The sequence below is a fragment of the Coccinella septempunctata genome, chromosome 1 (assembly GCF_907165205.1).
Source record: "Coccinella septempunctata chromosome 1, icCocSept1.1, whole genome shotgun sequence".
Taxonomy (NCBI): domain Eukaryota; kingdom Metazoa; phylum Arthropoda; class Insecta; order Coleoptera; family Coccinellidae; genus Coccinella; species Coccinella septempunctata.
In genome coordinates this window covers 32,213,959-32,237,323 of record NC_058189.1, presented here as the reverse complement: position 1 = coordinate 32,237,323, position 23,365 = coordinate 32,213,959, and the positions used below count along the sequence as shown (strand labels likewise).

General features: G+C 39.7%; 1 protein-coding gene and 1 long non-coding RNA gene across 3 annotated transcripts in view; both read right to left on the bottom strand.

Annotated features, from left to right (window-relative positions):
- Positions 1–23,365, bottom strand: part of LOC123318284 — a 420,831-nt gene that overhangs the window by 260,987 nt on the left and 136,479 nt on the right. The window lies entirely within an intron of this gene.
- LOC123318309 lies at positions 17,354–18,822 on the bottom strand. 2 transcript variants are annotated; one of them, XR_006538273.1, is made up of 3 exons: positions 18,559–18,822; positions 18,369–18,501; positions 17,354–17,457 (listed from the first exon to the last, which is right to left on the bottom strand). It is a non-coding gene; the product is annotated as an uncharacterized LOC123318309 (long non-coding RNA). The 2 variants fall into 2 exon arrangements; XR_006538275.1 differs by having other exon boundaries at positions 18,407–18,501.

Here is a 23,365-nt window from a genome sequence, read left to right as displayed (position 1 = left end):
AGGAAATATTCCATGTTTTAATGAGTTATTAATTATTTGTGAAATGACTACTTTTATCTCATGGACACATTTTTTCATTATATTAACAGGGATTCCATCATCACTACAACAGTTTTTGTTTTTGATTTTGGTTGAAATTATTTGTTCTATTTCATTAGGAGTTGTTGGTTCCAGATTCATGGCTATTGAGGTCATAGGCAATTTGCATGAGAAAGGCACATGATTCAAACCATTCATCAAGTTTGGAACCATTTTTTTGGGAAATTTATTATATTCCTCAACATATTTGGGACCTTTGTTGACAAAAGATTCGGTTCTAGTTTTTTTACCTATTATATCATTGCAGATAGACCACATTGATTTATTTTTATTATCTGAGAGTTGAATTTTCTCATTGTAATAATCGGCTCTAGCCGCTTTAAGAAGTTTATCATAATTAATTTTTTCCTGTTTGTATGCATTATTAAAGGAACTATCACAAGATTTCAGAGTTAGTAAAATATCTAATCAAGCCTTACTTTGTCGAACAGCATCGTTGTTATAATAATTAATAGTTTTTCTCTTCATATTTTTAAATGCTTTCAAAGGAAAACATTTTTCGAACAAACGCAAGAAATTATTGACAAAATTATTCCATTGCAAGTCAACTCCTGATTCCTCTGTTAAAAATACTGTATCCCAGTTCACCTGCAAAAGATCACTCCGTAGCATTTCTATAGCATCATCAGTGTATATTCTACGACAAGTCATATTTTTAATATGGTTTTCCATCACAGAGAAACCTATTTTTTGCCCAAAGTGATCCGAAACAGCTGTTCTGAGTACTTCAGATTGAACATCAAAATTAACAAATATATTATCCAGGCAACTCCTGGTGCGCTCCGTAATCCTTGTTGGTTCAAGAATTGAGGGAAATATTTGAAAAAGATTCATTCAGGTTAGGAAATCCGACATTCTCATTGTGTTCATCAACAGATCCACGTTGAAATCCCCAGCCAGTATCACATACTTGTTCCCACTTACAGCCACTCTTAGGACTTTTTCTAATTGAGCAGTGAACACATCAAAATCACTGGTCGCACTGCAAGGTCTGTACACTGATTCCTATCAGTTCCATTCTCCTGAATGAAACTTTTGCCACCCAAACACATTTCAGCTGCTGCACACTCTTTTTGTCCAATTATCGAGAGATCTTCCAATTTTCTTCTCCTTTTGCTCTTGACGTCTTGATGAATATAGATGGCTGCTCCACCGTGCTTACCTTTCGGTCTGCAAACGAAAGATACAAGATTGTAATCATTTAACTTATTTATCAACTCATCTTCACTTTTCCAATGTTCCGTTACACAGACTGCCTTACAATCGGGTTGAGTTGAAAGGAAGTGTTGGAGGGTATCAACACTGTTTCCTATTAATTGTAGATTTTGATGTATCACTTCGTAAGTTCTTTTAATATTATGTTTCAAATTCTGTGATGTTACTTTGCTTTTCTCGAAATGCTGTTGGTTCCCTATAAAAAATTATCTGCAGGACAATTCTTCTTATAGACTTGCATGTTAAAGCGTTTTATGATTATATTCACAGGCCAAAATTCCGGATCGTAAACTTCATCTTTTTTTGAAAAGGGTACCTTCACTAGGAAACTCCTGAGACTGCTTCTTTTCTCCTCAAACGTTAGCTCTTTAACTTCCACCACCTCATCCTTGAAATTTGTTTTTTCCTTGATAAAATTCTCTATCATGGGTTCGGTGACGTGATCCTTTACACGACTAATAAAAAACCACGCTTGCCTCTCCTGCCCAACAAAAGAGTTTTCGTTATCATTCACTTCGCAGGTTCCAAATCTTAAAGATCTGTATTTTCTCTTTCTTTTGTTGTTCACGTTGATCCACTTCTCATTATTCTCGCTGTTAGATTTTCCCTCAGATTTCTCATCAGCAAAGCGATTTGTGGTTAGATTTGATTTGTCAACTCCTTCCTTCACCTTGTCATATTTACCTAGGTCGATGACTTCATTCATTTTCTTTCTTTGCGCATGTTCCAGCTGCTGCATTTTACCTACTGAATTTTGAAAGAAAAATCCTTCCTCTTTCTGATGACTTCTGATTTTATTGTTTGATGTTCTGGTAGATCTTTCCACCTCTTGCCTGTCATCTCCCTGCGCCAGGTTTAGATTTTTTTCAAGTTGTTTTATCTTATCTGCTTGAGATAAGATTTCCTTTTCCATAACAGAGATTTTGTATTTCAACAATGAATTATTTTCATTCATTAAAATATTTTTATCCTCCAACTCTCTAATTATCTTCATCATAATCTCAATTTGGGTAGTCTTTTCAGTTATCTCGAACTTACTTGTTGACTGTTTGATGTTTGTTCCATCAGAGTTCTCATTCGAAACTTCGTCATTTGCGACTTCACCGACTTTGTTATTGTCGGCACAGCAAACAATGACCGAATCACTCACCATTTTCACCTGTTTAAGTTTTGTAGTGCAACTCGGGTGAAATACCCTCGCACATACTTGGCACTTAACCGCTTTCACAACACCTCTACGGCAACAACCGCAGATCGTCTCTCCAACAACCTTCTCGCTCGACATCTCGCTCGATAATATATTTGGCGACGTTTCGCATATGATTTGTTTCTTTTCTGGTCTTGATGTCATGTTGTATTACCATGGTTTGGACCATTATCAATGTTATTTTTTTGGGGCCTCTCTGAAGTGTAAGAGTAGTCATAGACTAAACTTCGCTTCAGTTGGGTCCCTAACATCTTCAGAGTGTATCTATATGATTTCATTCTAATTTGACTTAGCCTTGCGGCTTTCACACTCCTCTCCAGAGGGAAATTCACTTATCCCAGATATCTCAAATATCAAAAGGATTAAGTTCTGTTGGAGCCCTTTCCAGGTTTTCAGGCTCGTGGTGGTGGTCGGGTCCGGGTCGCTCCTCGGCTCCCTGCTGTAGGTTGGATTCCTGCTCCACCCGCACTTCCTGTCGGAGCAGACGGTGTTCCTCTGCATTCCCCATGTACCTACTTGCGTACAGTTCTCGCCGTTCCGAGCATTACCGCTTTCTGCATGACTTTATAACTATTTTCGTCCAACTGAAGTTTCCCCAAGTTCTCTAGTAGTTTCTTCGGTATCAGGTCTGTAGATGAAATGACAATAGGGAGAGACTTTATATCTTTTAGCTTCCACTGTCTTCTGGTTTGTTGCTCGAGATCTCTGTATTTTGAAATTTTTTCAGTGTGTCTATCTAGAAGATTGTTATTATTTGGAATTGCCACGTCGATCAATAGTGCTGTGTCCTCATCCTTATTGAGCAATATGAGGTCTGGTCTATTGTGGGTTATTTTCCGGTCTGTGAGAACAGTGCGATCCCAGTAGAGCTTGTGATGTTCGTTTTCCAGCACAGCATCCGGATGGTAATTGTAATAATAATTATTATTTTTTTTTTCCTTCGTGTGAGGGGAAAACCCTTTATGGGCGCCCAGAGGGTCCGCACTCTAGGTAGTGTGAGACTCCGAGATCTTGTTTGGCTACTCACTAAAAACCCCTCACACATTCCACGGAGAAGTTCTTCGTCCAGCCCTTGCAGCGTCCCTTAACAAAAGAGATGAGCTGCAAAGGCATCTAGAGTTCATAGGATCTGATGATATGCAGTGACCCAAGCAACACCGCCTTCTGCATTCTGTGCGCTAGTATCTCGGCCCAAGATCTGCAGGCCGGAATAATCTTCAATTCTTCCACGTAGTTGGCTCTCATTCCTCCGAGACATCCTATGATCAGTACAACCATCCTGACTTTATGACCCGGGTACATAGTTCCAAGCTCGAAAACAAGATCTTTGTATTTTTGCCTTTTCTGCTCTTCCTTCATCACCATGTTGTTTTCTGCAGGGGATGAGAATTCCACGACGAACAATTCCTTCAGCTCTTTGTCCAAAAGAAGTAGTCTGGCTTTATTGCATTGATCTGCCGTGTTGTTGAGACAGGATAGTTCCAGTATATTCGAGCTTTCTCGTTCTGGACCACCGCTTCAATCTCCAGAGGCACATATGGTAGCACCGGTTCTTTGTCTATCTCATATGTCGCCCTCAGATGGAAGTAGAGAACTCGGAGTGCCGTGTTGTGTCTCTCTATATACCCCGATGGAGCATGGACTTTGCAGGCGGAAAGAATGTGCATAATCGTTTCTTGTTGACTATGGCACGCTCTGCACGTTGTTGGGGTGTCCATTTTCATGATGTTCTTTTTATACCATCTGGTATTTATTACTCCATCCTGACACGCCATCACAAATCCCTCCGTCTCTGACTTAAGGCTAGCCGACTTTAGAAAGGCGAAAGACAATTCTTCCGACAGATCTTGGTCTTTTAAACTCCAGAAAAATATGGAGTGCAGGCTCTTACTCATATGATGTTCGAGTAATGTATTCGACTGAGACTTCCGGATCAGTCTTGCTAGCCTTCTTTGGTCCGCTTGAGTGATCGGTGCTCCAGCACGCTCAGGATCGATCGACACGCCGGTTATACCGAGCTTCTCCAAGGCTCTCTGTCCAGCTCGGAATAGGAAGGCTCCGTGGTTCGCGAGTTCATGCTGAGCTACAAACTTCAGAAGCGGATCTTCACTTCTTAGGACCCTTACTGCTGTTTATAATGTTTGTTGATAGTGTTGATATTCCAAACATTGCAATCCTCTACCCCCCTGGCTTCGGGGGAGGTATATCCTCTGAATCGAGCTATTTGGTTTTTTTTTTTTTTTGGTGTAGCAGGGGGAAAATCTGCAAGACAGACGAACCACCCTCATCTCCTGAGGGGGAACAGTGTGGGGTTTCTCACTCTCCTGAGCTCGAGACCCACTAAAAACCCTACTGCTTCTTGAATTTTGGTTCCGGGCATTTGCCTATAAACCGTTCATCTCTTGGTCGGTTTTCTTCTCGCACACTATCGTGCTGGGATTTATGCGTTTATCCTCTATTGGATTAACACTTTATTGAAATTTTCAATAAGTTTCTGTTGTTATTTTAATCTCTTTTTAATTGATCTCTTGGTCTCCTTCGGTAAATTCGCATTCTCCTTTTGTCTTCCTCTGGGTCGTAGTCCACTAGTCTCCTGAGTTCTTGATTCGGATGGTTTTTCGCTGTTTCGAATAATTTCTCTGCTTTTCTGTTCATGAATTCCGGTATGGTTTCCCATTTCAGGTCCTTATAAATCTGTCTATTCCTGACAAACCAAGGTGCATCTATTGCACATCGTAGCAGCTTGTTTTCAGTGGCCTGAATTCTTTTGATATGGCTCTTTGCCGCGAAACCCCAGGCAACTGATCCATAAGTCAGTTGAGGCCTAGCAACGGCTTTGATTATCTTCAATTTTGTCTCTTTCGACATGTGGCTTCTTCTTCCTATCAGAGGATAGAGTCTATTCATCGCTGCTTTCGTTTTGTCGATTGCTTGTTTGATATGACTTTTCCAAGTAAGTCCTTTGTCAAGTGTTATTCCTAAATATTTGGCTTCATTTTTCCAGTCGATTTCTTCGCCGTCAACATCCAGTTTCGTTGTGGGTCGCAGTCTTCTCTTCTGTAGTATTGCTTGGCTCTTTTGTCCATTGAGCTTGATTTTCCACTTTATGCACCAGTCATTTGTTTCGTCAATCGACTCTTGTAGAACTCGTTCTATTATTTCAGGATTTCGGTGTCGAGTTGCTATGCCTGTGTCGTCAGCATATAACGTTAGCATGGTTCTTGGATTTTTCGGAATATCGTGGATGTATATGTTGTACAGAAGTGGCCCAAGTACTGATCCTTGGGGTACTCCAGCCTCTATATCTCTTGTTGAGGAGCATTCTCCTCCCACTTTCACGTAAAATCTTCTATTTTTGAGATAATTCCGTATCAACTTGCATATTTTGATCGAATATCCAGCACATCTCATCTTATATATTAATCCTTCATGCCATACTCTGTCGAATGCTCTGGCGACGTCTAGTAAAACAAGACCTGTAGCTTGTTTATTTTGGAATCCCTCTGTTATGTACTCTGTGAGCCTTAATAATTGTTGTTCTGTTGAATGCTCTCTTCTGAATCCGAACTGTTCTGGTGGAATTAGTTTCAGATTTTCGGTTTCCTCATTTAGCCTCGTGGCGATAATTCTTTCTACTACTTTTCCTAAAGCCGACAGTAGACTTATCGGTCTGTAGTTTTGTGGAAACTTCTTCTCTTTGAATGGTTTATTGAATACTATGACTTCTGCTGTTTTCCATTTTTCTGGGTAGTGTTCTGTCCTCATAATTCCATTCGCGATATTAGTTAGAGCGGCTATACCTTTTCTAGGTAATTTCTTTAACATAACATTCGTTATTTTATCGCTTCCGGGAGCTTTCCTCTTCTTCAAACTTCTAATTATTTCCCTGATTTCATTTGGCGATGTTGGCTTGTCTATTTCAGCAGTCGCTGGTAATTCATCCATTTCTTCATCATTTTCTTCAACCAGTTCTTCCAAATCTTCATTATCGTCGTCTATCCTGTAATTTATTTTCGATTCTCGTTCGATCGAGTCCGCCAATGCATCTGCCTTATCAGTATTGGTATAAGCCATTCCCCTTTCTCCGTGTAGGGGTGGAATTTTAGTCTTTTCTCCTCGTAGGCTTTTTTGCATTCTCCATGCAGAATGATCGATTGTATTCAGTTCTTGAACCCTTTTGTTCCATCTGCTTGTTCTTAGATCTTTCAGGGCATTTTTCAGAATTTGGCTATGTCGGTTGAGGTTCCTTCTATTTAGATCATTTTTGTTCATCCTATATATTCTTCTGAGTCTTCGATTTTCTTGTATAAGATCTTTTACTTCTTTAGGCGTATCGCCATGCGGATGACTTGGAGCTGGTCTCTTCACTCTTCTCGTGCTTTTTTCGTAAGCTTTCAATATAATCTCTTCCAGTTTATCAACCGCACATTCCAGATCGTCTGGAGTGTTTATTGTTGGAATTTCTGTTATTTCCGATTGTATTAAATGGCTGTATTTAGTCAAATTGGTATATTCTCTCATTTCCAGCAGTTTTTCTCTTGGTTCTTCTCCAATTGTCAATTCCACGGGATTGTGGTTTGAGGTTCCATCTTTCAAAGTTTCAATCGAGAATTCTTCAGTTATATTTTTCAATATCGCGATATCTATTACATCTGGTATTCCTCTTCCAAAAGCAAGATATGTCGGTAGCTCTGGTCCAATAACTATGGCATTTTGTTTTTCGGCGAAATCCTTGAGTTTTTTGCCATTTCTATTCTCTGTTATGCTATTCCATAATGGGGATTTACAGTTGAAATCTCCGATGGAGATTTTCGGGTTTGATCCTTCCAACATGTTGTTTATCTCTTCTTCCAATAGATTGTTTTGTGGTGGCTTATACGCCGAGGTTATTTCGACTCTTTGCCGATTTAATTCGGCAACAATCGTCACTTTTTCTGTTTTTCCTTGTGTTTCGTCGGATCTACTTTTAAAGTAGTGTTTCAGATCTGTTCTCACCAATATTGCTACTCCTCCTCCGGTGTTTGTAATTCTGTCACATCTATATGTTTCATAATTCATGAAATTCAGTCTTCTGTTCCGGTTTATTCTTGTTTCCTGTAGGGCTATAATATCAGGTTGTCTTTCTGATATTATTTGTTCTATCTCGGCTTTCCGAGTGTTGATCCCGTTTATGTTCCACGAGATTATCTTGAGGGATTTCTTCCTAATATCCGTAAGGTCCATTAATTCAGTTTACTGAATAATGTTTGGAGTTTTTTCTCCATTTCCCTCTCAATTTTCAACATTATCTTGTTGAAAATTTTTTCCGTGAAGATATCTAAATCATCAGCTGATTCAGATATCTTTTTCTTCTCCTGTTGACTGTTCACAGCTTGTTTCATTGTAAGCTTTTTCTGTCCTTCTTTTTTCTGGACGGGTTTTGGAGTCTCCCTCTTCTTTTCCTGCTCTGTAGGTTGGATCTTCGCTACTTCCTGAATTTTTTGTTCAGAAGTTGTTGTTTTTGTTACCTTCTTTTTCTGTTCAACTGATTTTCGGGAATTTTTCTTTCTGGTCACCAACTTGAACTCGCTACATCCTTTGTAGCTAGCTGGATGGCCCTCTTCTCCACATAAGACGCATGTGGCATTTCTCTCTTCACCTTTTCTGGTGAGTGTGCAGTCATTGCTGCTGTGGCTTTCTGAGCACTTCACGCATCTCCACGGGAAGGAGCATTTGTTTTGTGCATGCCCGTACCTTTGGCACCTAAAGCACTGGCTTGGACTTTCAGGCCTCTTTTTATGCTCAACCACAATACAGAGGTTGTAGAGTCGCTTCACTTCGAATATTTCCTTTTTCTGGGTTTCAACCAGGTAGAGAGGTATTTGTTTCTTTGTCTTGTTCGATGTCATTCTGGACACCTCAGCGTCTGTTATTCCCTGGAATATCAGGTCGTCCTTAATCAACGCAAGATCAGCGTCGATTGGTAAATGCCTAATAACGGCATATATCTTCTTCTCCTCCTCCATTTGGTAGGTAAAAAATTCTTTACCATGCTGCTCGAAGAATGTAGTGATTTTTCTAAAATCATCTACGGTTGACGCGATGATTTTTATACCGTCTTTAACTGTAGTTGCACGGTTGTAATTTATCCTTTTTGTGTAGAGAGCTTTAGATATCTCTACCCAATCTGAGGTGCCCATCATCGTGATGGGTGGAATTTTATCTCTTTTAGGCACTTCCGTTGCCTTCTTGACAGTCTCCTCATCAGAAGAGGAGCTTTCTTTTCGCGCGCGTTTAGTTGGGGGCGCGTTTGGGGCCTTCGCGACCTGCGTTGAATCATTTTTCCTTGTTTCGGGTTGTGAAACAATTCCATTAAGGGAATTATTTTTGGAACCCGCTACCGGCTTTGTGATTGCGGCGTAAGTGGGAGATTTCGTCATATTATTGCGGGTCATTTCCTCCCTCAAGAGGCGCATCTCACCGACCAACTGTGACACAGTTTCAGTCAGTTTGACTATTTGAGCTTTCAACTGCCCATTTTCTTCTCTGAGCTTTACAAGCTCCTCGTGTTCGCCTTCGCTGAACTCTTCAGCATCGGTCGCTTCCATGTAGGAGCCCTCATTATCTGAGGTTTCCGACATGGTTTTATAATCAAAAATCTCAAAATATCAAATAATTTGAAAATAATAAAATATTCAGAAATCTTCACTAAAATAGTCTAATATAAAACTATGGTATAAAGCCGAATGTCTTATACGCTATGATAAAAATCAGAAAAGAGATACGAAAAATAAGCTCACCTGATGTTTTCTGCAGTACCAACGAGAAAATAAAAAAATTCTCTGGACACTTAGGATGAACACCAACTTTGAAAATTTTAACGAATTAAAATCCCGATAACAAATATAGAACCTACACAACTTCACAGACGAAATCAAATATTCCGTAGCTTGGTTAGTGGGCACTTTCACCTCCGCTTTCTCTTTTACGGCACTGTGACACTTCGACTTTCTCGTCCGCTTTCTCTTTTATAGCACTAGGAGAACTGTAGCACGTCTTCTCCTGTCAAGCGAATTGGGCGAATTTGGGTGAAGGCTACGATTCATGTTCATCGTTTTTCTTGTTGACCTATCAAGATCGAGGAATTCGTTCACCGTCCAGTTTACCACCCCGAAAGAGTAGGTAAGTATCGGGATGGCTAGCATATTTGTAGCTGATACTTTATTCTTTCCTGACAGCTGTGATTTCCAGATGTCTCTCAGCTTCTTCTTGTAGCTGGCTGATAAGGCGTCCTTTATCTGGGTTGTCTCCAGTACTCCCCTCTGTTTCATCCCGAGAAACTTGTAAGTTTCTCCCTCTTCCAGACGTCGAAAAGTCATTCCATCTTCCAGTTGGATATCTTCTCCTGGATCATCAACCCTTCCCCTGCGGAGATGAAAAACAGCACACTTGTCCAAACCAAATGACATTCCCACTGCAGAGGTGTAGTCGGAAACGATATTCAATAGTTGCTGTAGTGCGGTCCTGGAGGGAGCGTAGAGTTTCAAGTCGTCCACATACCGTCACTCCGTCCAAAATATTTTCGCATGCGGGTGTAGATTTTTGCGGTCCTTTCTTTCTTACCATGAGTAGACACCGGGGTGTTAAAACTTCCAAAGCTTATGTATGCCTTTTTGTATGTATGTCGACTAAGGCCATTCACGTGGAATTGGTCTCGGACTTAAGCAAGGATGCCTTTATTGCTGCGCTGCGTAGGTTTGTAGCACGGAGGGGTAGATGCTCACATCTTTATTCGGATCGAGGGAGTAATTTTATCGGTGCGAGTAGAGAATTGAATGCCTTGGTTCAAGAATGCGCTGAATATGAGGCAATTACCCATCACTTTTTACCCGGTCACGCCACACACATGGGAGGTTTATGGGAGGCTGGGGTCCGGTCCGTAAAATCTCACCTCAAAAGGGTAATCGGTGATCAGATTTTAAATTATGAAGAATTTTATACCCTTCTTGTTCAAATAGAAGCTGTGCTCAATTCTCGACCTCTCACACCAATCAGTTCAGATCCTAATGATCTGTCAGTGCTAACTCCCGGGCACTTCTTAACATTAGAACCCTTGAGTGCCGTTCTCGATGACGATTATGCGAATGTCAAAATAAATCGTTTGAAAATCGTTGAAGTGCCAGTTCACGATATTGAGGAAAAATCGGATCTGTAACCTTAAACGGAAGAGGTACCACGTATCTGCCTGAGGTGGTTCGACAAACATTATTCTTATAAATATCCTCACATTCACCTTCTGGAGGAGAGGTGACCGAGTCCGGTACTGTTTCTATTTCAAAAAACTGTTGCATTAAATTATCTAAAAAATCTTCAGAGATTGTGTTAAGGAAGGAATTGACCTGCAAGGCGATCGGTTCGTGTTCGATCCTTCCCAACAAGACGTAACCGAAAATAGTTCGAAGAGCGTTAGGACCCCCATTGATTCCAGAAATTGTCTCATTCAACAAAAGATTGGCGAACACATCGCAGCCCAACAATATATCAACTTCACCCGGTACGTAATACTGCGGATCTGCCAGAGGCAGATCTTTTAAATACCCCCACGAAGTATTATCTAATCGATAAGTCGGCATATTATCACATATTTTGGGCAAAATTACCGCGTCGATCGCCAAAACTAAATCTGAGTTACCAATAGGTCTAAGTTTAATTTGCGCTATTCCTTTGTTTACGACTCGCGTATTACCTACGCCATTTATAACCACAGAGGAAACCAATCGAGGAATATTTAGAGCGTTATAACATCCTCTCGATATTATAGAAATTTCTGAACCGGAATCTAGCAGTGCGCGAAATTTCTTTTGCGTTCCATCATATGTTTGCACCTCGACCATCGCCGTACCACAGAACTTGACTTACTTTATGCGCCGTACCCAATATCATAAAGTAAGTCAAGATCGGTGTGTTCTGTGCCCAATATGACGCAGCGTGAGCGAGAACGTGGTGGGGTACGAGCGGTAAAAGAATGTTCTACGGACGTGGAGGGGCTAGGCGCCGACGCACCTTCCCGGTTTTGATCCGAATTAACTCCACTCGAATCTGTGACATGATTTCCAAATTTTTCAGTTTCCCAATGAAGCGTCGTGTGATGTTTTTTACTACCGCATTTGCGACACGCTGACTTGGATTTACATCTATTCAATGTTTGAAGACAACTTAAGCAAGAAAAACACAACGTTCGGCTTTTACAAAAGGCATATCTCTCCTTTTGTGTTTTATTCAAATATTCGCTACAAGTATAAATATTATGACCTCCTGAGCACAATACACATTGGGGTGTTTTAACCTCTTTTCGCGTCAGAAAATTATGAGTTGGTTTCGAAGGGAACGATTTAGAAGCCTTCGAAATTGATTTTGGCATTGGGTTACTTCCAGATATATTCAACAGTCCATTACAATGTTTTTCTAAAAATGTAAATAGCGTTTTATATTCATGAATAGATGTAGAACCATATTCCCTTTCGAATGCCCTAGCTGTTTCCGTATCTAAGCGTGATAACAACATATGAGTTAGAACGAAATCGCACTCTATGTCAACATTCATATTTTTCAGACTTTGTAAATTTATGGAAAATGTATCCAATAACTTCCGCAGTAAATGAGGATCTTCTGACTTTAAAGGAGCGAAATTTTCTATTGGCAGCCAATAAGCACGAGCTTGAGCTCGAGGATTGGTATAACGAGTAACCAAAGTTTCATAAGCGGTTTTATAATTCTCGGTTGTGGCTTTCAGATGTTTTATTAATTCTAAAGGAGTACCGGTCAGCGAAGTAATCAAATAATTGAATTTTTCCACGGGCTTGAGCGCTGAATTAGTATGAACTAAAGCATCGAACATATCCTTGAATCCAGGAAAATCTCTAATATCTCCGGAAAATCGTTGCAAATCGATCTGCAGTAGTTTTACATGCGGAATATCAGCATTAGTTTGATCACCTGAAGAACCTGCATAGCTCAAATGAGAAACTACATCGAATAATTCCGCATAAATGGATTTGATGTCATAAAACATTTCTAAGAAATCACTTTTAACTGAATCTTCGGCGTTCAGGTCTGCCTCTTTATCCGCGGCTAATAACGATAGAACGGAACTGTGACTTCTATTAAACTCGTCACTCAAATCCTTGAGAGAAGTATATCGAACCTTGAATTTGATACGAAATCCAGCGTCCCCTTTGGCGAATAGTTATTTAGCGTTCACAGCGAAATATTTGTGATTTTATCAAGTATTGTATCCACTTTCGGAAAATTGCGTCTCATGCGGAACACAGCGATTCAAAATGGTGGAGGAAAAATTGAAAGAAGCTCTCCAAAACGATATCATCGAACACGTAACAGGACCAAGCGAATGGATATCTCCCATAGTCGTGATTTTCAAACCTGGAAGTGACATCCGATTATGCGTTGACATGCGAAGATCAAACCAGGCAATACTGAGAGAGAACTACCCTTTACCGACGTTCGAGTCATCCATGACAAAATTGAAGAACGCGAAACTCTTTTCAAAACTGGATCTTGTCAGCGCTTACCACCAGCTAGAGTTACATGAAGGAAGTCGAGCCATTACCACATTCATTACCCACAAGGGAATGTTCAGATATAAAAGACTCATGTTCGGCGTAAACTCAGCGCCAGAGATATTCCAGCGAACCTTGGAGGGAATCCTATCCCCCTGTGAAAACTGCTTGAATTATTTAGATGACATCATTGTATTCGGCAGTACCGAAAAAGAACACGACCGATGTTTGGCAAATGTGCTCGACGTACTTCATAATCATAATATCCTGCTTAACGACAATAAATGCTTGAAGAAAGTCAAAGAGGTGAAGTTCCTGGGGCACAAGCTGTCCGCTGAAGGTATTGATGCAGACGATCGTAAAGTCGAAACGATTATAAATTTCAGACCCCCTACTACAAAAGAAGAAGTGAGAAGCTTTCTAGGCCTGGTAACCTATTTGGGGAAATTTATTCCGGACCTGGGAACCACTACGGAGTCCCTTCGACAACTGATGAAACATGAAGCAAAGTTCACGTGGACTGAAGCCCATCAGACATCCTTCAACAGACTGAAGAATGCATTAGCCAAACTCCCGACTCTATCTTATTTCGACCCAAACCTTCGTACACGATTAGTTGCTGATGCAAGTCCAGTGGCGTTAGGGGCGGTGCTGTTGCAATTCGACGAACAACAATGCCCCCATGTGATCTCGTTCGCTAGCAAGAGCCTCTCTGACACGGAACGTAGATACTCACAAACGGAAAAAGAGAGTCTGGCTCTTGTTTGGGGCGTAGAAAGATTTTATTTCTACCTGGCCGGATTAGACTTTGAGCTGGTAACAGATCATAAGCCCCTCGAAGTAATTTTCAAACCGACGTCCAAGCCCCCGGCTCGGATCGAACGTTGGCTGTTGAGACTTCAGTCGTTCAAATTTAAAATAATATATCAATCGGGAAAATCAAACATCGCAGATTCAGTGTCCAGGTTGTGTCAGATAGCAAAAGAAGGATCGTTCGACCAAGATAGTGATGGACATATTTTCACAATAATCGAAAAAAGCATACCAAAAGCTTTGAGCATTTCGGACATCGTAACGGCCAGCAAGGAGGACGATGAAATTAGAGTGGCTGTTGGAAAAATCAACCAGGATTCTTGGGAAACAACAGAAAAGAACATATATTTTCCGTTTCGTTGGGAACTGACATCGTTAGGACCGATGATACTACGAGGGAACAAAATCGTAATTCCCCAGACCTTACGACAACGGAATCTCGAACTAGCGCACGAAGGCCATCCGGGAGAGACCGTGATGAAGCGAAGGCTGCGGGCCAAAGTATGGTGGCCAGGAATTGACAGAGAAACGGAAAATTTTGTGAAACGATGTAGAGACTGTCTGACGGTTGCACAGCCCAACAGACCTCCGTTTATGTCCAGACACAAATTCCCAGAAGGCCCATGGCAGTACTTAGCTGTCGACCTCATGGGACCATTACCAAACCAAGAGATGGTGTTCGTAGTAATAGACTACTACTCCAGATACCAGGAAATAAAATTCCTGAAGCAAACGACCTCTATTATAATAATCAAGGATTTAACTGAAATATTTTCAAGATTGGGTTTCCCAAAATCTATCCGAGCAGATAATGGGCGTCAATTCGTTAGCCAGGAATTCAAGACTTTCTGCAAAAATAACAACATCACCTTGATGCAAACTCCCCCATATTGGCCGCAGGCTAATGGAGAGGTGGAAAATATGAACAGGTCCATCCTGAAACGGCTTCAGATTGGTTATTCAAATGGAATGGATTTGCAGAACGAGTTACATAAATTTACGTTGATGCATAACGTCACACCACACGGCACAACAGGAAAGTCACCATCGGAACTGATGTTTAGTCGTAACATCAAAGACAAAATACCGTCAATCACCGACATAGATGCAGAAAATGTCAACGAAGAAGCGAGAGACAGTGATATTCTTAAAAAGCAAAAAGGGAAAGAGAAGGAAGACATAGCAAGAAGGGCAATTGAAAACAACATACAAACAGGAGACAAGGTACTGGTAAAGAACATGGTGGTAGCAAATAAGCTAGTCCCAAGATTTGACAAGAGAGAGTATGAAGTGCTGAGACGGGAAGGTAACGAGTTAACCCTAATTAGGGATAGTAAAATAGTTAAGCGCCATGTTTCTCATACCAAGAAAGTGTCGCAAGAAGAATCACTCGAAAGACCGTCGACTAGGGAAGAAGAATCTACAACATCGGAAAGAGATCAAGTGGAGGCCGACCAGGGTTCTCAAAATACAACCATCACAGACGCCAATCCGCCAACCGGGCGCCCAAGACATCCCGATCAATCCAGGGTTGAGCCGTTGAAGCTAATAAGGAAGGAGGGGTTGTGGAGACCGGCGATTAGTCAGGAATAGTCATAAGCGATGACTCACTACAAGTGTTGAAGGAGATGTGAACAGTGAAGAAAAAGCAGTATGATAACGACAGCGGTTGTAAATACATTGAGTTCACCACTGAATTTATAAGTGTTAGTTAAGTTATTATTTTGGGATTATTATAATTGTTAAATAAATAAATTGGATCGCTGATAAGTGTATTGATGTGATCACCCTGAGTACCACACGATCCTTTACCCATGCAATGAAAATTATTTATATCTCTGCGATAAATTTCCACCCCCACCAGGTTTTTCAGTTCACTACAAATAAAATCCGAATTTATACTCTTATTAGATGCTCCCCACCCGAAAACAACAATATTATTTTCCTCAGTTTTTCTCTCCAGTCGACCTATTTTATCTTTCAAAAACATATTTTCCTGCTCGAGCGAGCGGATTTTGAATTTCAATGCTTCAAGCTCCAGCAATATATTAGATTCCGAAGCCTGAATGCTATTTTTTATCTCGGTTTTACTATTTTCAATTTTTTCCAGAATATTCTGAACAGTTTTTTCATCCATAGTATTAATAAAACTTCAGCGACACAGAATAAAACAAGGATGAGGACGGAAAGGAAGACACACTTCACTTCCTTGGGCCTTTAAGGAAGACTTTAAACAGAGAAGGCGGGCCACGGAAAAGACCGGAATCGAGGAATTCGGTGCGATATGGAAAGGTCCGATTATCTTGTACCTTCGCTCCGACAATGAGTCATGCAATGAACATATTTTACCGGAATTCACCTGGGGAATGCACGCTGCCTGTCAAGACGGACAAAAAAAGAAACGATATTGAGAATATATAAACAATTTCTCCGTTTTATCAATTATTATTCAAGTTCCTCCATTCAAATATTCGCGACACGAACAGCAAAATTTTACCCTGTACAATTTGATCAAAATTTTTACCAATATTTCACTGATATAGTTCTTCATTCAATCGCAGCGTTAAAGAACACACGTTCACTCCACCAACAACGACAACAATATGATGTTGAAGAAGTAGAGATCTCGTAATAACAAGCAAAAAATCGTCCTTAATTGATTCCTCCCCACTCAAATCCGCATCTTCCTCCTAAGCAAAGTATCAACAATTGTTTTATGCTCACTAACAAATTCATTGCGTATTCTCCCAATGTCGGAAAACCTAGCTTTGAACAAGTTGAAAAAACTAGTACGGCAATATGGTCTGTCTAGACCACTGAACTATACTCAAAATGGAAAGCGCACAGCAATAGATACGAGCAAGCCGAGAGAGTGTCAATAGAGTGTCGGGCCTTTTTGTCTGCCAGGGCCGTAGTGAGAGTGCCGTACGCTTAAACTTCTATTCCGATTTTTCCATATGGTAAATATTTTTCAATGATAACGATTTTATTGCCTTTTTATTGTATTGTCAACTCCAAATTGAGTACCAGAATAATCTTTTTCCTTTTTTATCATTCTTCACAATAACACCATTGTTTTCTTCACAAATATTTTTTCAGAAAAATATCAACAAACAAAAAGTGACATTTTTTTTTATTTCGTATGTGCATCCATTTCTCACGTCACCATCAAATCGGTATAAATAGCAAAGGCCATGAGCATACATATATTCGAGGCTGTTTTCTCGTTAACATTTTTCTCATGGCTGGATGGAAGGAAGCAGACTATCAAAATGCCATAAAATTATTATGCCTCGCAAATACTGGCATCCAATTCCGCCATATCAACAAAAGAACATGCCAAAATTACGAGAGCTCATCACACCAGCATATCCAATTATTACATAAGATAACGAATAGAAAATAATGCCTCGAATTTTAATAAAATATTATATTTTATTAACAAAAAAACAAGGAAAGCGGTATAAGTTCCTTTTCTCTGTTAGACGGTTTTGAGTGCTGTAGCGAAAACTGAATAACTGCATCACAAAACTGGACCTCTTTCTCATCGATTGAGGGAATTGTAATCTGAAAATGAAAATCGACAATTACAGGTAATTGAAAATTCGATGTATGTTATTTTTTCATCTAAGCTTATCAAAGTTCTAACAGTGAAATGAAAATTATTTAGGTGAAAATAAGGGAAAAAATCACATTAATCTACTGATTTCAATGTTCCTAAAATAATTTTTTCTACAAGCGTGCGCGTTCAACCTTTTTCCCGCACGTATTCCAAGTTGCAAAGAGTCACTTTCCCAAAGAGTGCGGGAAAAACTCCTGCTATTTCTTTCCCGCACGCATTTGCGTGCGGGAATGGATTAGCAGGGGTTTTTCCCGCACGCAAATATTATAGAGTAAATTAAATTCTATCATCTTTCTATGGACAGAACGTCAACGATGAGAAACCCTTAGTAACGACATGCAGAATTATGTCTGTCATTATATATGAATTAATCAAATGAGATATGATCTGTTTCGTGAAATGGATGTATTTATATATTTCAAGCTCTTGTAGAAAAAATATTGTTCCTTACTCTTGCGTAAAGTGTCTTGCCCGCACTCAACTGCTTACCCGAACTCTGCTTCGCATCGTTCGGGCAACGGCAGTTTCGTGCGGGCAAGTATCACTTTCCGCACTTGATAGGAAAATAACTATAGTTTTGTTCATACCTCAAACTTAGCATAGAAAATATCTCACGATTGCTTTCATTCCACTAATTTTCAATTCTGCGAAAAAGAATGATTTTTATTTTCTTGTTCAAAAGATACTGGAAATGTTCATTTCCATATTCCCATCCCATCGGATTGTATGTCATCATTATACTTCGCCATTAGTAGGATAAAAGTATCAAGAACGATCAAGAGAGTGATTTGTGGAATCAATAAGAACTCAGGTATTTGTAAGTCTCAACATCAGTAAAAAATGTTTGGTACATCACCGTGGTCTTCGTTCGTGTTAAATTGTTGAATGACTCACTGGAGAATTGTTGGCTACAAATAGGTACAATGGAATGATCTTCAGGAATTGCCATCATCCCCTCTTCCTACAGCTCTAATTTTTTCTGTGGGAAACTGAAATTTACAAGACGTTACTCTTATATTCTATAAATATAAACCTTGCAATATCACCTACGGAAAGTAACACTCCCTTCAGGACTCGATTAACACTTGCATGATTTAATACAGCACTTTTCCACCATTTTTATGAGCATAATGATAATTATTTTATTCGTGACAATAGTACGGTACTGTTTAAGCCGTTTCCATAGTAATGAAATCAGTTATTGGAGCAGAGGAAGTGATTGGCTAAAATTTATTTACAAGGATAGATGATCCTCCTAAGAAACCCATCTCTCTCGGCTTGCATCTATTTATTACTGGGCGCTTTCCATTTTGATTGTAGTTCAGTGGTCTAGACGCGATATGCTCTCCGCTAATGAAAAATAATCGCCGATTCTAAACGAAATCCCCACACACTGTCGGTTTGGACCGACAACCGATGGACCGTCGGCGTCGTTCCAAAAATCAGGCTCGTACAAATATTTTAACCGACGATTCGGAACGACGGTTTTTCACCGCATCGGTTTTTGGCGCTTTTGGAACGACGCGTCGTTCCGAATCGCGGCGATTCGAACGGATGGAAAAGAACGAAGTCTGTGGGCGGCATTACTGAACGCGCTTTCAATACGCCAACAATGTATTGAAAACGAGTATGTTCAAAAAATGTTATCGGAGCGGAAAAAAAAAGTCGACGATAAGAAATATAATTCCGAAATAATGAATGAAACGAAATAATGGATTTCCAATATAATTTCAAATATTCTTCAGCACAAATTTGCAAAACTTTATGAGAAACAATAAGTACAAACAAAATGATCCCAAAATCCGCCGTTACCGAATGACCAAAAAATGTTGCGGTAACTCTTAAGTGGTCAGAAAAAATGGACTGTATTTCAAAGAAAAAAAAAGATAAATTAAAAGGAGGTACACTAGAAGACTCACCACAGGATTTTCTTCCACACACCTGAGAGCTCTCGTTTGGTGGGATTTTCTGCAGCAGGCTGAAGCTTCTTGGTAATCGAGTATTACAGAAAAATAGCGTTTATGCGTTTTATCGACGAATCTATGCAGTTTTCGGACTAAAAACTAACTAAATCACACACAGATGTTCAGATGACATCTTTCGTATGCTATTCAACTGGCGATCTTCAGAGTATTCTGGTGTACATGGGTGTGTTCATAATAACAAATTATTTGATTCAAAAATCAAACTAATGATAAAATATTACGGCAACACCCTCAATAATTCACATTTTTTTAGCCGCGTTCAGAAGAATACAGTTGTCATGTATATATTTTTGAAACCTATGATTTTTATTATTATTATTATTATTATAAATTCGATAAGAGCCAAGGCTTATACCTATAAGGGCTCAGAAAATTAAACTTAAAACATTGTCACACTGTGATGAACATCATTTGAAAAAAAACAAAAAAAAAGAAACATAAAACAACAAAAATCATCCAAATAGCAGAAGAACAACCCAGAAGAAACACTAAACCTGAAACCGTCCACTCCACGAGTCCAAATAATTCTTAGGCCCGGTACTTTCACGTGCGAATAACTACATCTAATATATAAAATTCTCGTGTCACAGTTTTCGTTGCCATACTCCTCCGAAACGGCTTGACAGATTTTGATGAAATGTTTTGTGCTTATCCGGTATCTATGAGAATCGGCCAACATCTATTTTTCATCCCCCTAAATGTTAGGGGTAGTCCACCCCTAAATTTTTTTTTTATTTTTTAGACAAAATTTTTAATTTCAATTTTTTTATGATACAACATACAAAAATACATACAATCCTCAATTTTCACCCTTCTACGATCAACCCTTATTTTTTAATAGCCATTTTAGTAATTTAATCATTTTTCTACTCCGGTCGAAAACTGATCAATCATCATTTAATTAGTTATCCCCGCCAGATGTCTACAGGTGTCACTTCTGACCCAGTAAACAGCACGAACGAAGGAACGAACGCTAGATGGACTAACAAAAAATATTGTTCACGCTATAGCATTAAGAGATTGATATTGTTTAATAGTGTTACTGTCGTAATTGTTTAATTAATGATATATAATTTTAAGGAATAAATTATAATAACTTAAAAATAATGTTTGCCTTTTGTTATTTTTATATTCCCTCATCGTTCACAGCGCTCCATGCTTATTTCACGCATATACCACATTCTTACATACATACAATATACACATTCTAACATACATACATACTTACAATAAGTAAGCTATTTTTTGTCTACACTAGAAATTACTAGGAAATTATTTATATGGCAAAACAACGTTTGCCGGGTCAGCTAGTTTATTCGATAAATAAGTCTTATTCTTAGGATAAGTAAAAATGCAGTCTTTTCACTTTCAGATAGTGTTATTCATCGAATAAATCTGTCATTGAAATTCGTTAATAAAATTTTATTTGTCATAGATCGAATGTCGTCATTATTGGTTGAATTTTTAAGATTCTGGATGTATGGTTATTTTTTGTGTGATTTTCACAGAATATTTGCTTTCTAGTTGGAATTATGACAATTTCTACAATGCAGTCTCTTATTTTACATTAATCAGTGAAAAGTAGTATACCGTGTTTTCACAGAATTGTTATTCGTCAAATAATTTCATCTGAAAGCACCGAAATAAGGTATCCTTCAGATAGGAAATTATTCGACAGATACTTATTGACAGTGAATAAAATTTATTCGAAGGTGAAAGTACCGGGCCTTAAACGAATTCACACTAGGCGCGTTCACTACACTAGACTTGATGGAAGTGCATTCCAAACCTGAAAAATTCTGTTAGGTAAAAAGCACTGCCGCGGGATAGTCTTGAAATTCTCCTTATGGAGCTTGTAATTGTGGCCTCTAAGGTTATTGGTGTTCAGCCTGAACACGTTTGAAGTGTTCACTCCGTACAAAAGATTGTTTACAGCTCTGTATGCTATTATCGGGTCACTCTCTCCCGACGTTTCTCGAAAGTGCTCAAACCAAAGATCTGCAATCTACCAAGTTAATCTGGGCGGGATCGGCCATAGGGAATACGAGTAGCCCGTCGTTGGACGCACTCCAGCAACTCAGCATCACCTCTCAAATTGGGATACCAAACAGGTCCCGCAAACTCCATGATTGGTCGGATAGACGTAGAATAAATCTTACTGCACATCCATTAAGAGCTCTCGAAATTAGGAAAGTGACTTGTTTAGCCTTTGATGCAATGTGCTGAATATGCTTACTCCAACTGAGATCTCGGGAAACGATTACACCCAGGTCGTTATGCTCATCCACTCTTCTCAAAGGTTGGCCAGCTAAACAATAAACATGCTGAGGGTTATTCCTACCAACATGTAGCACCTCACATTTATCGATGTTTTGTGGCAACAAACAATCATTACACCAGTCCGAAATTATATTCAAATCTCTTTGAATCGCAGCAGAACTGGTGACAGGGTTGTTGTAAATTTTCGTGTCGTCTGCGTATTGAGAGCATGTAGATTTTATCAGAGATGGGAGATCGGCAGTATAGAGCAAGAAAAGCAAAGGTTCCAAAACAGAACCCTGCGGCACTCCGCTAGCAACAGGTGAATCAGCTGATATGCCACTCGAAAATTTCACATTGAACTCTCTTGAAGTCAAAAAAGACTGTATCCACAAAAGCAAGTCCCTGTATACCAAAATGCCGAGCCTTTGCAAGTAGTCTTCGAGGAGGCACCCGATCGAACGCCCTGGAAAAATCCAGATATATGATATCAATCGCCTCCCCCACATCCACAGCTTTAGTCCAATCATTGACACATGTAAGAAGATTGGTCAACATAGACCTGCCAGGGAGAAAACCATGCTGACAATCTGGAATAATACTGTTTCCCAACAAGAAATCGAGCAACTGGTCAGCAATAATCCTTTCACAAACCTTCGACGCAACACAAGTTGAACTAATGGGGCGGTAGTTGGATACTGAAAGTTTGTCCTTTTTTAAAAACAGGCGTTACTGTAGCTTTGAGCCATGGGCCAGGGAAGCAATGAGACCGGAATGACTCAAGATAAATCATCGATAGAGGAACCGACAGAGAGGCCGAGCAAGACTTCAACAATCTATTGGAGAGGCCGTCAGGTCCAGGAGATGAACCAACCCGAAAAAGATCAAGTTGTTTCTTTACCGTTTCTGGCGAAAATGATATCTCACTTAAGTGCAGCATCGATTTATCTCTCCTGATTGGAGGTGTTGGTCCAATGGGTTCCGCAGTGAAAGAAGAGGAAAAATACTTCGCGAACACCTCTGCTCCACGTTCTCGTCCCGACAGACAGATACAGAATGATCCCGCACGAGCGGCACAGAAACTTTAGCATCCATGTATGTTCGCACGTACTTGAAGAACTTCTTCTTATCCTTCGAAGAAGCAATCTTGAACTCGTAATCTCTCACTATCTGTCTATACCAAGTATGTTGACTCTTGAGACGGAAATCTTGGATGCATCATCTCTTTTCTTACATAGATACATACACCCCCGTGGCCTACAGTGGTGGAGCTATCACTTCTAAAAATATTGTAATTGGGTATGTGAACTGTGGAATCTAATACACCCGGCATCAACCAGGATTCTGAAATCAAAATGAAAGAAGGCCTTGGACCCCGGAGAAAGCTAAAATTTCACGGTATTTCGAATTGAGAGATTGTGCATTTGAGTACACGAAGCTCCACTCATTTAGATGTTGTTCTGATTTTTTGAAATAGAGCTTACCATAGATGGGACTCCCCCTACGTATTTTATTGTCAAACCCGCCTCTCCCGCCGATTCCCTTCGCAGTTTATTAAGTTCGTTAATTTGGTTCGGTGTTTTATCGTCGGAAAGATGGACGTTTTTGA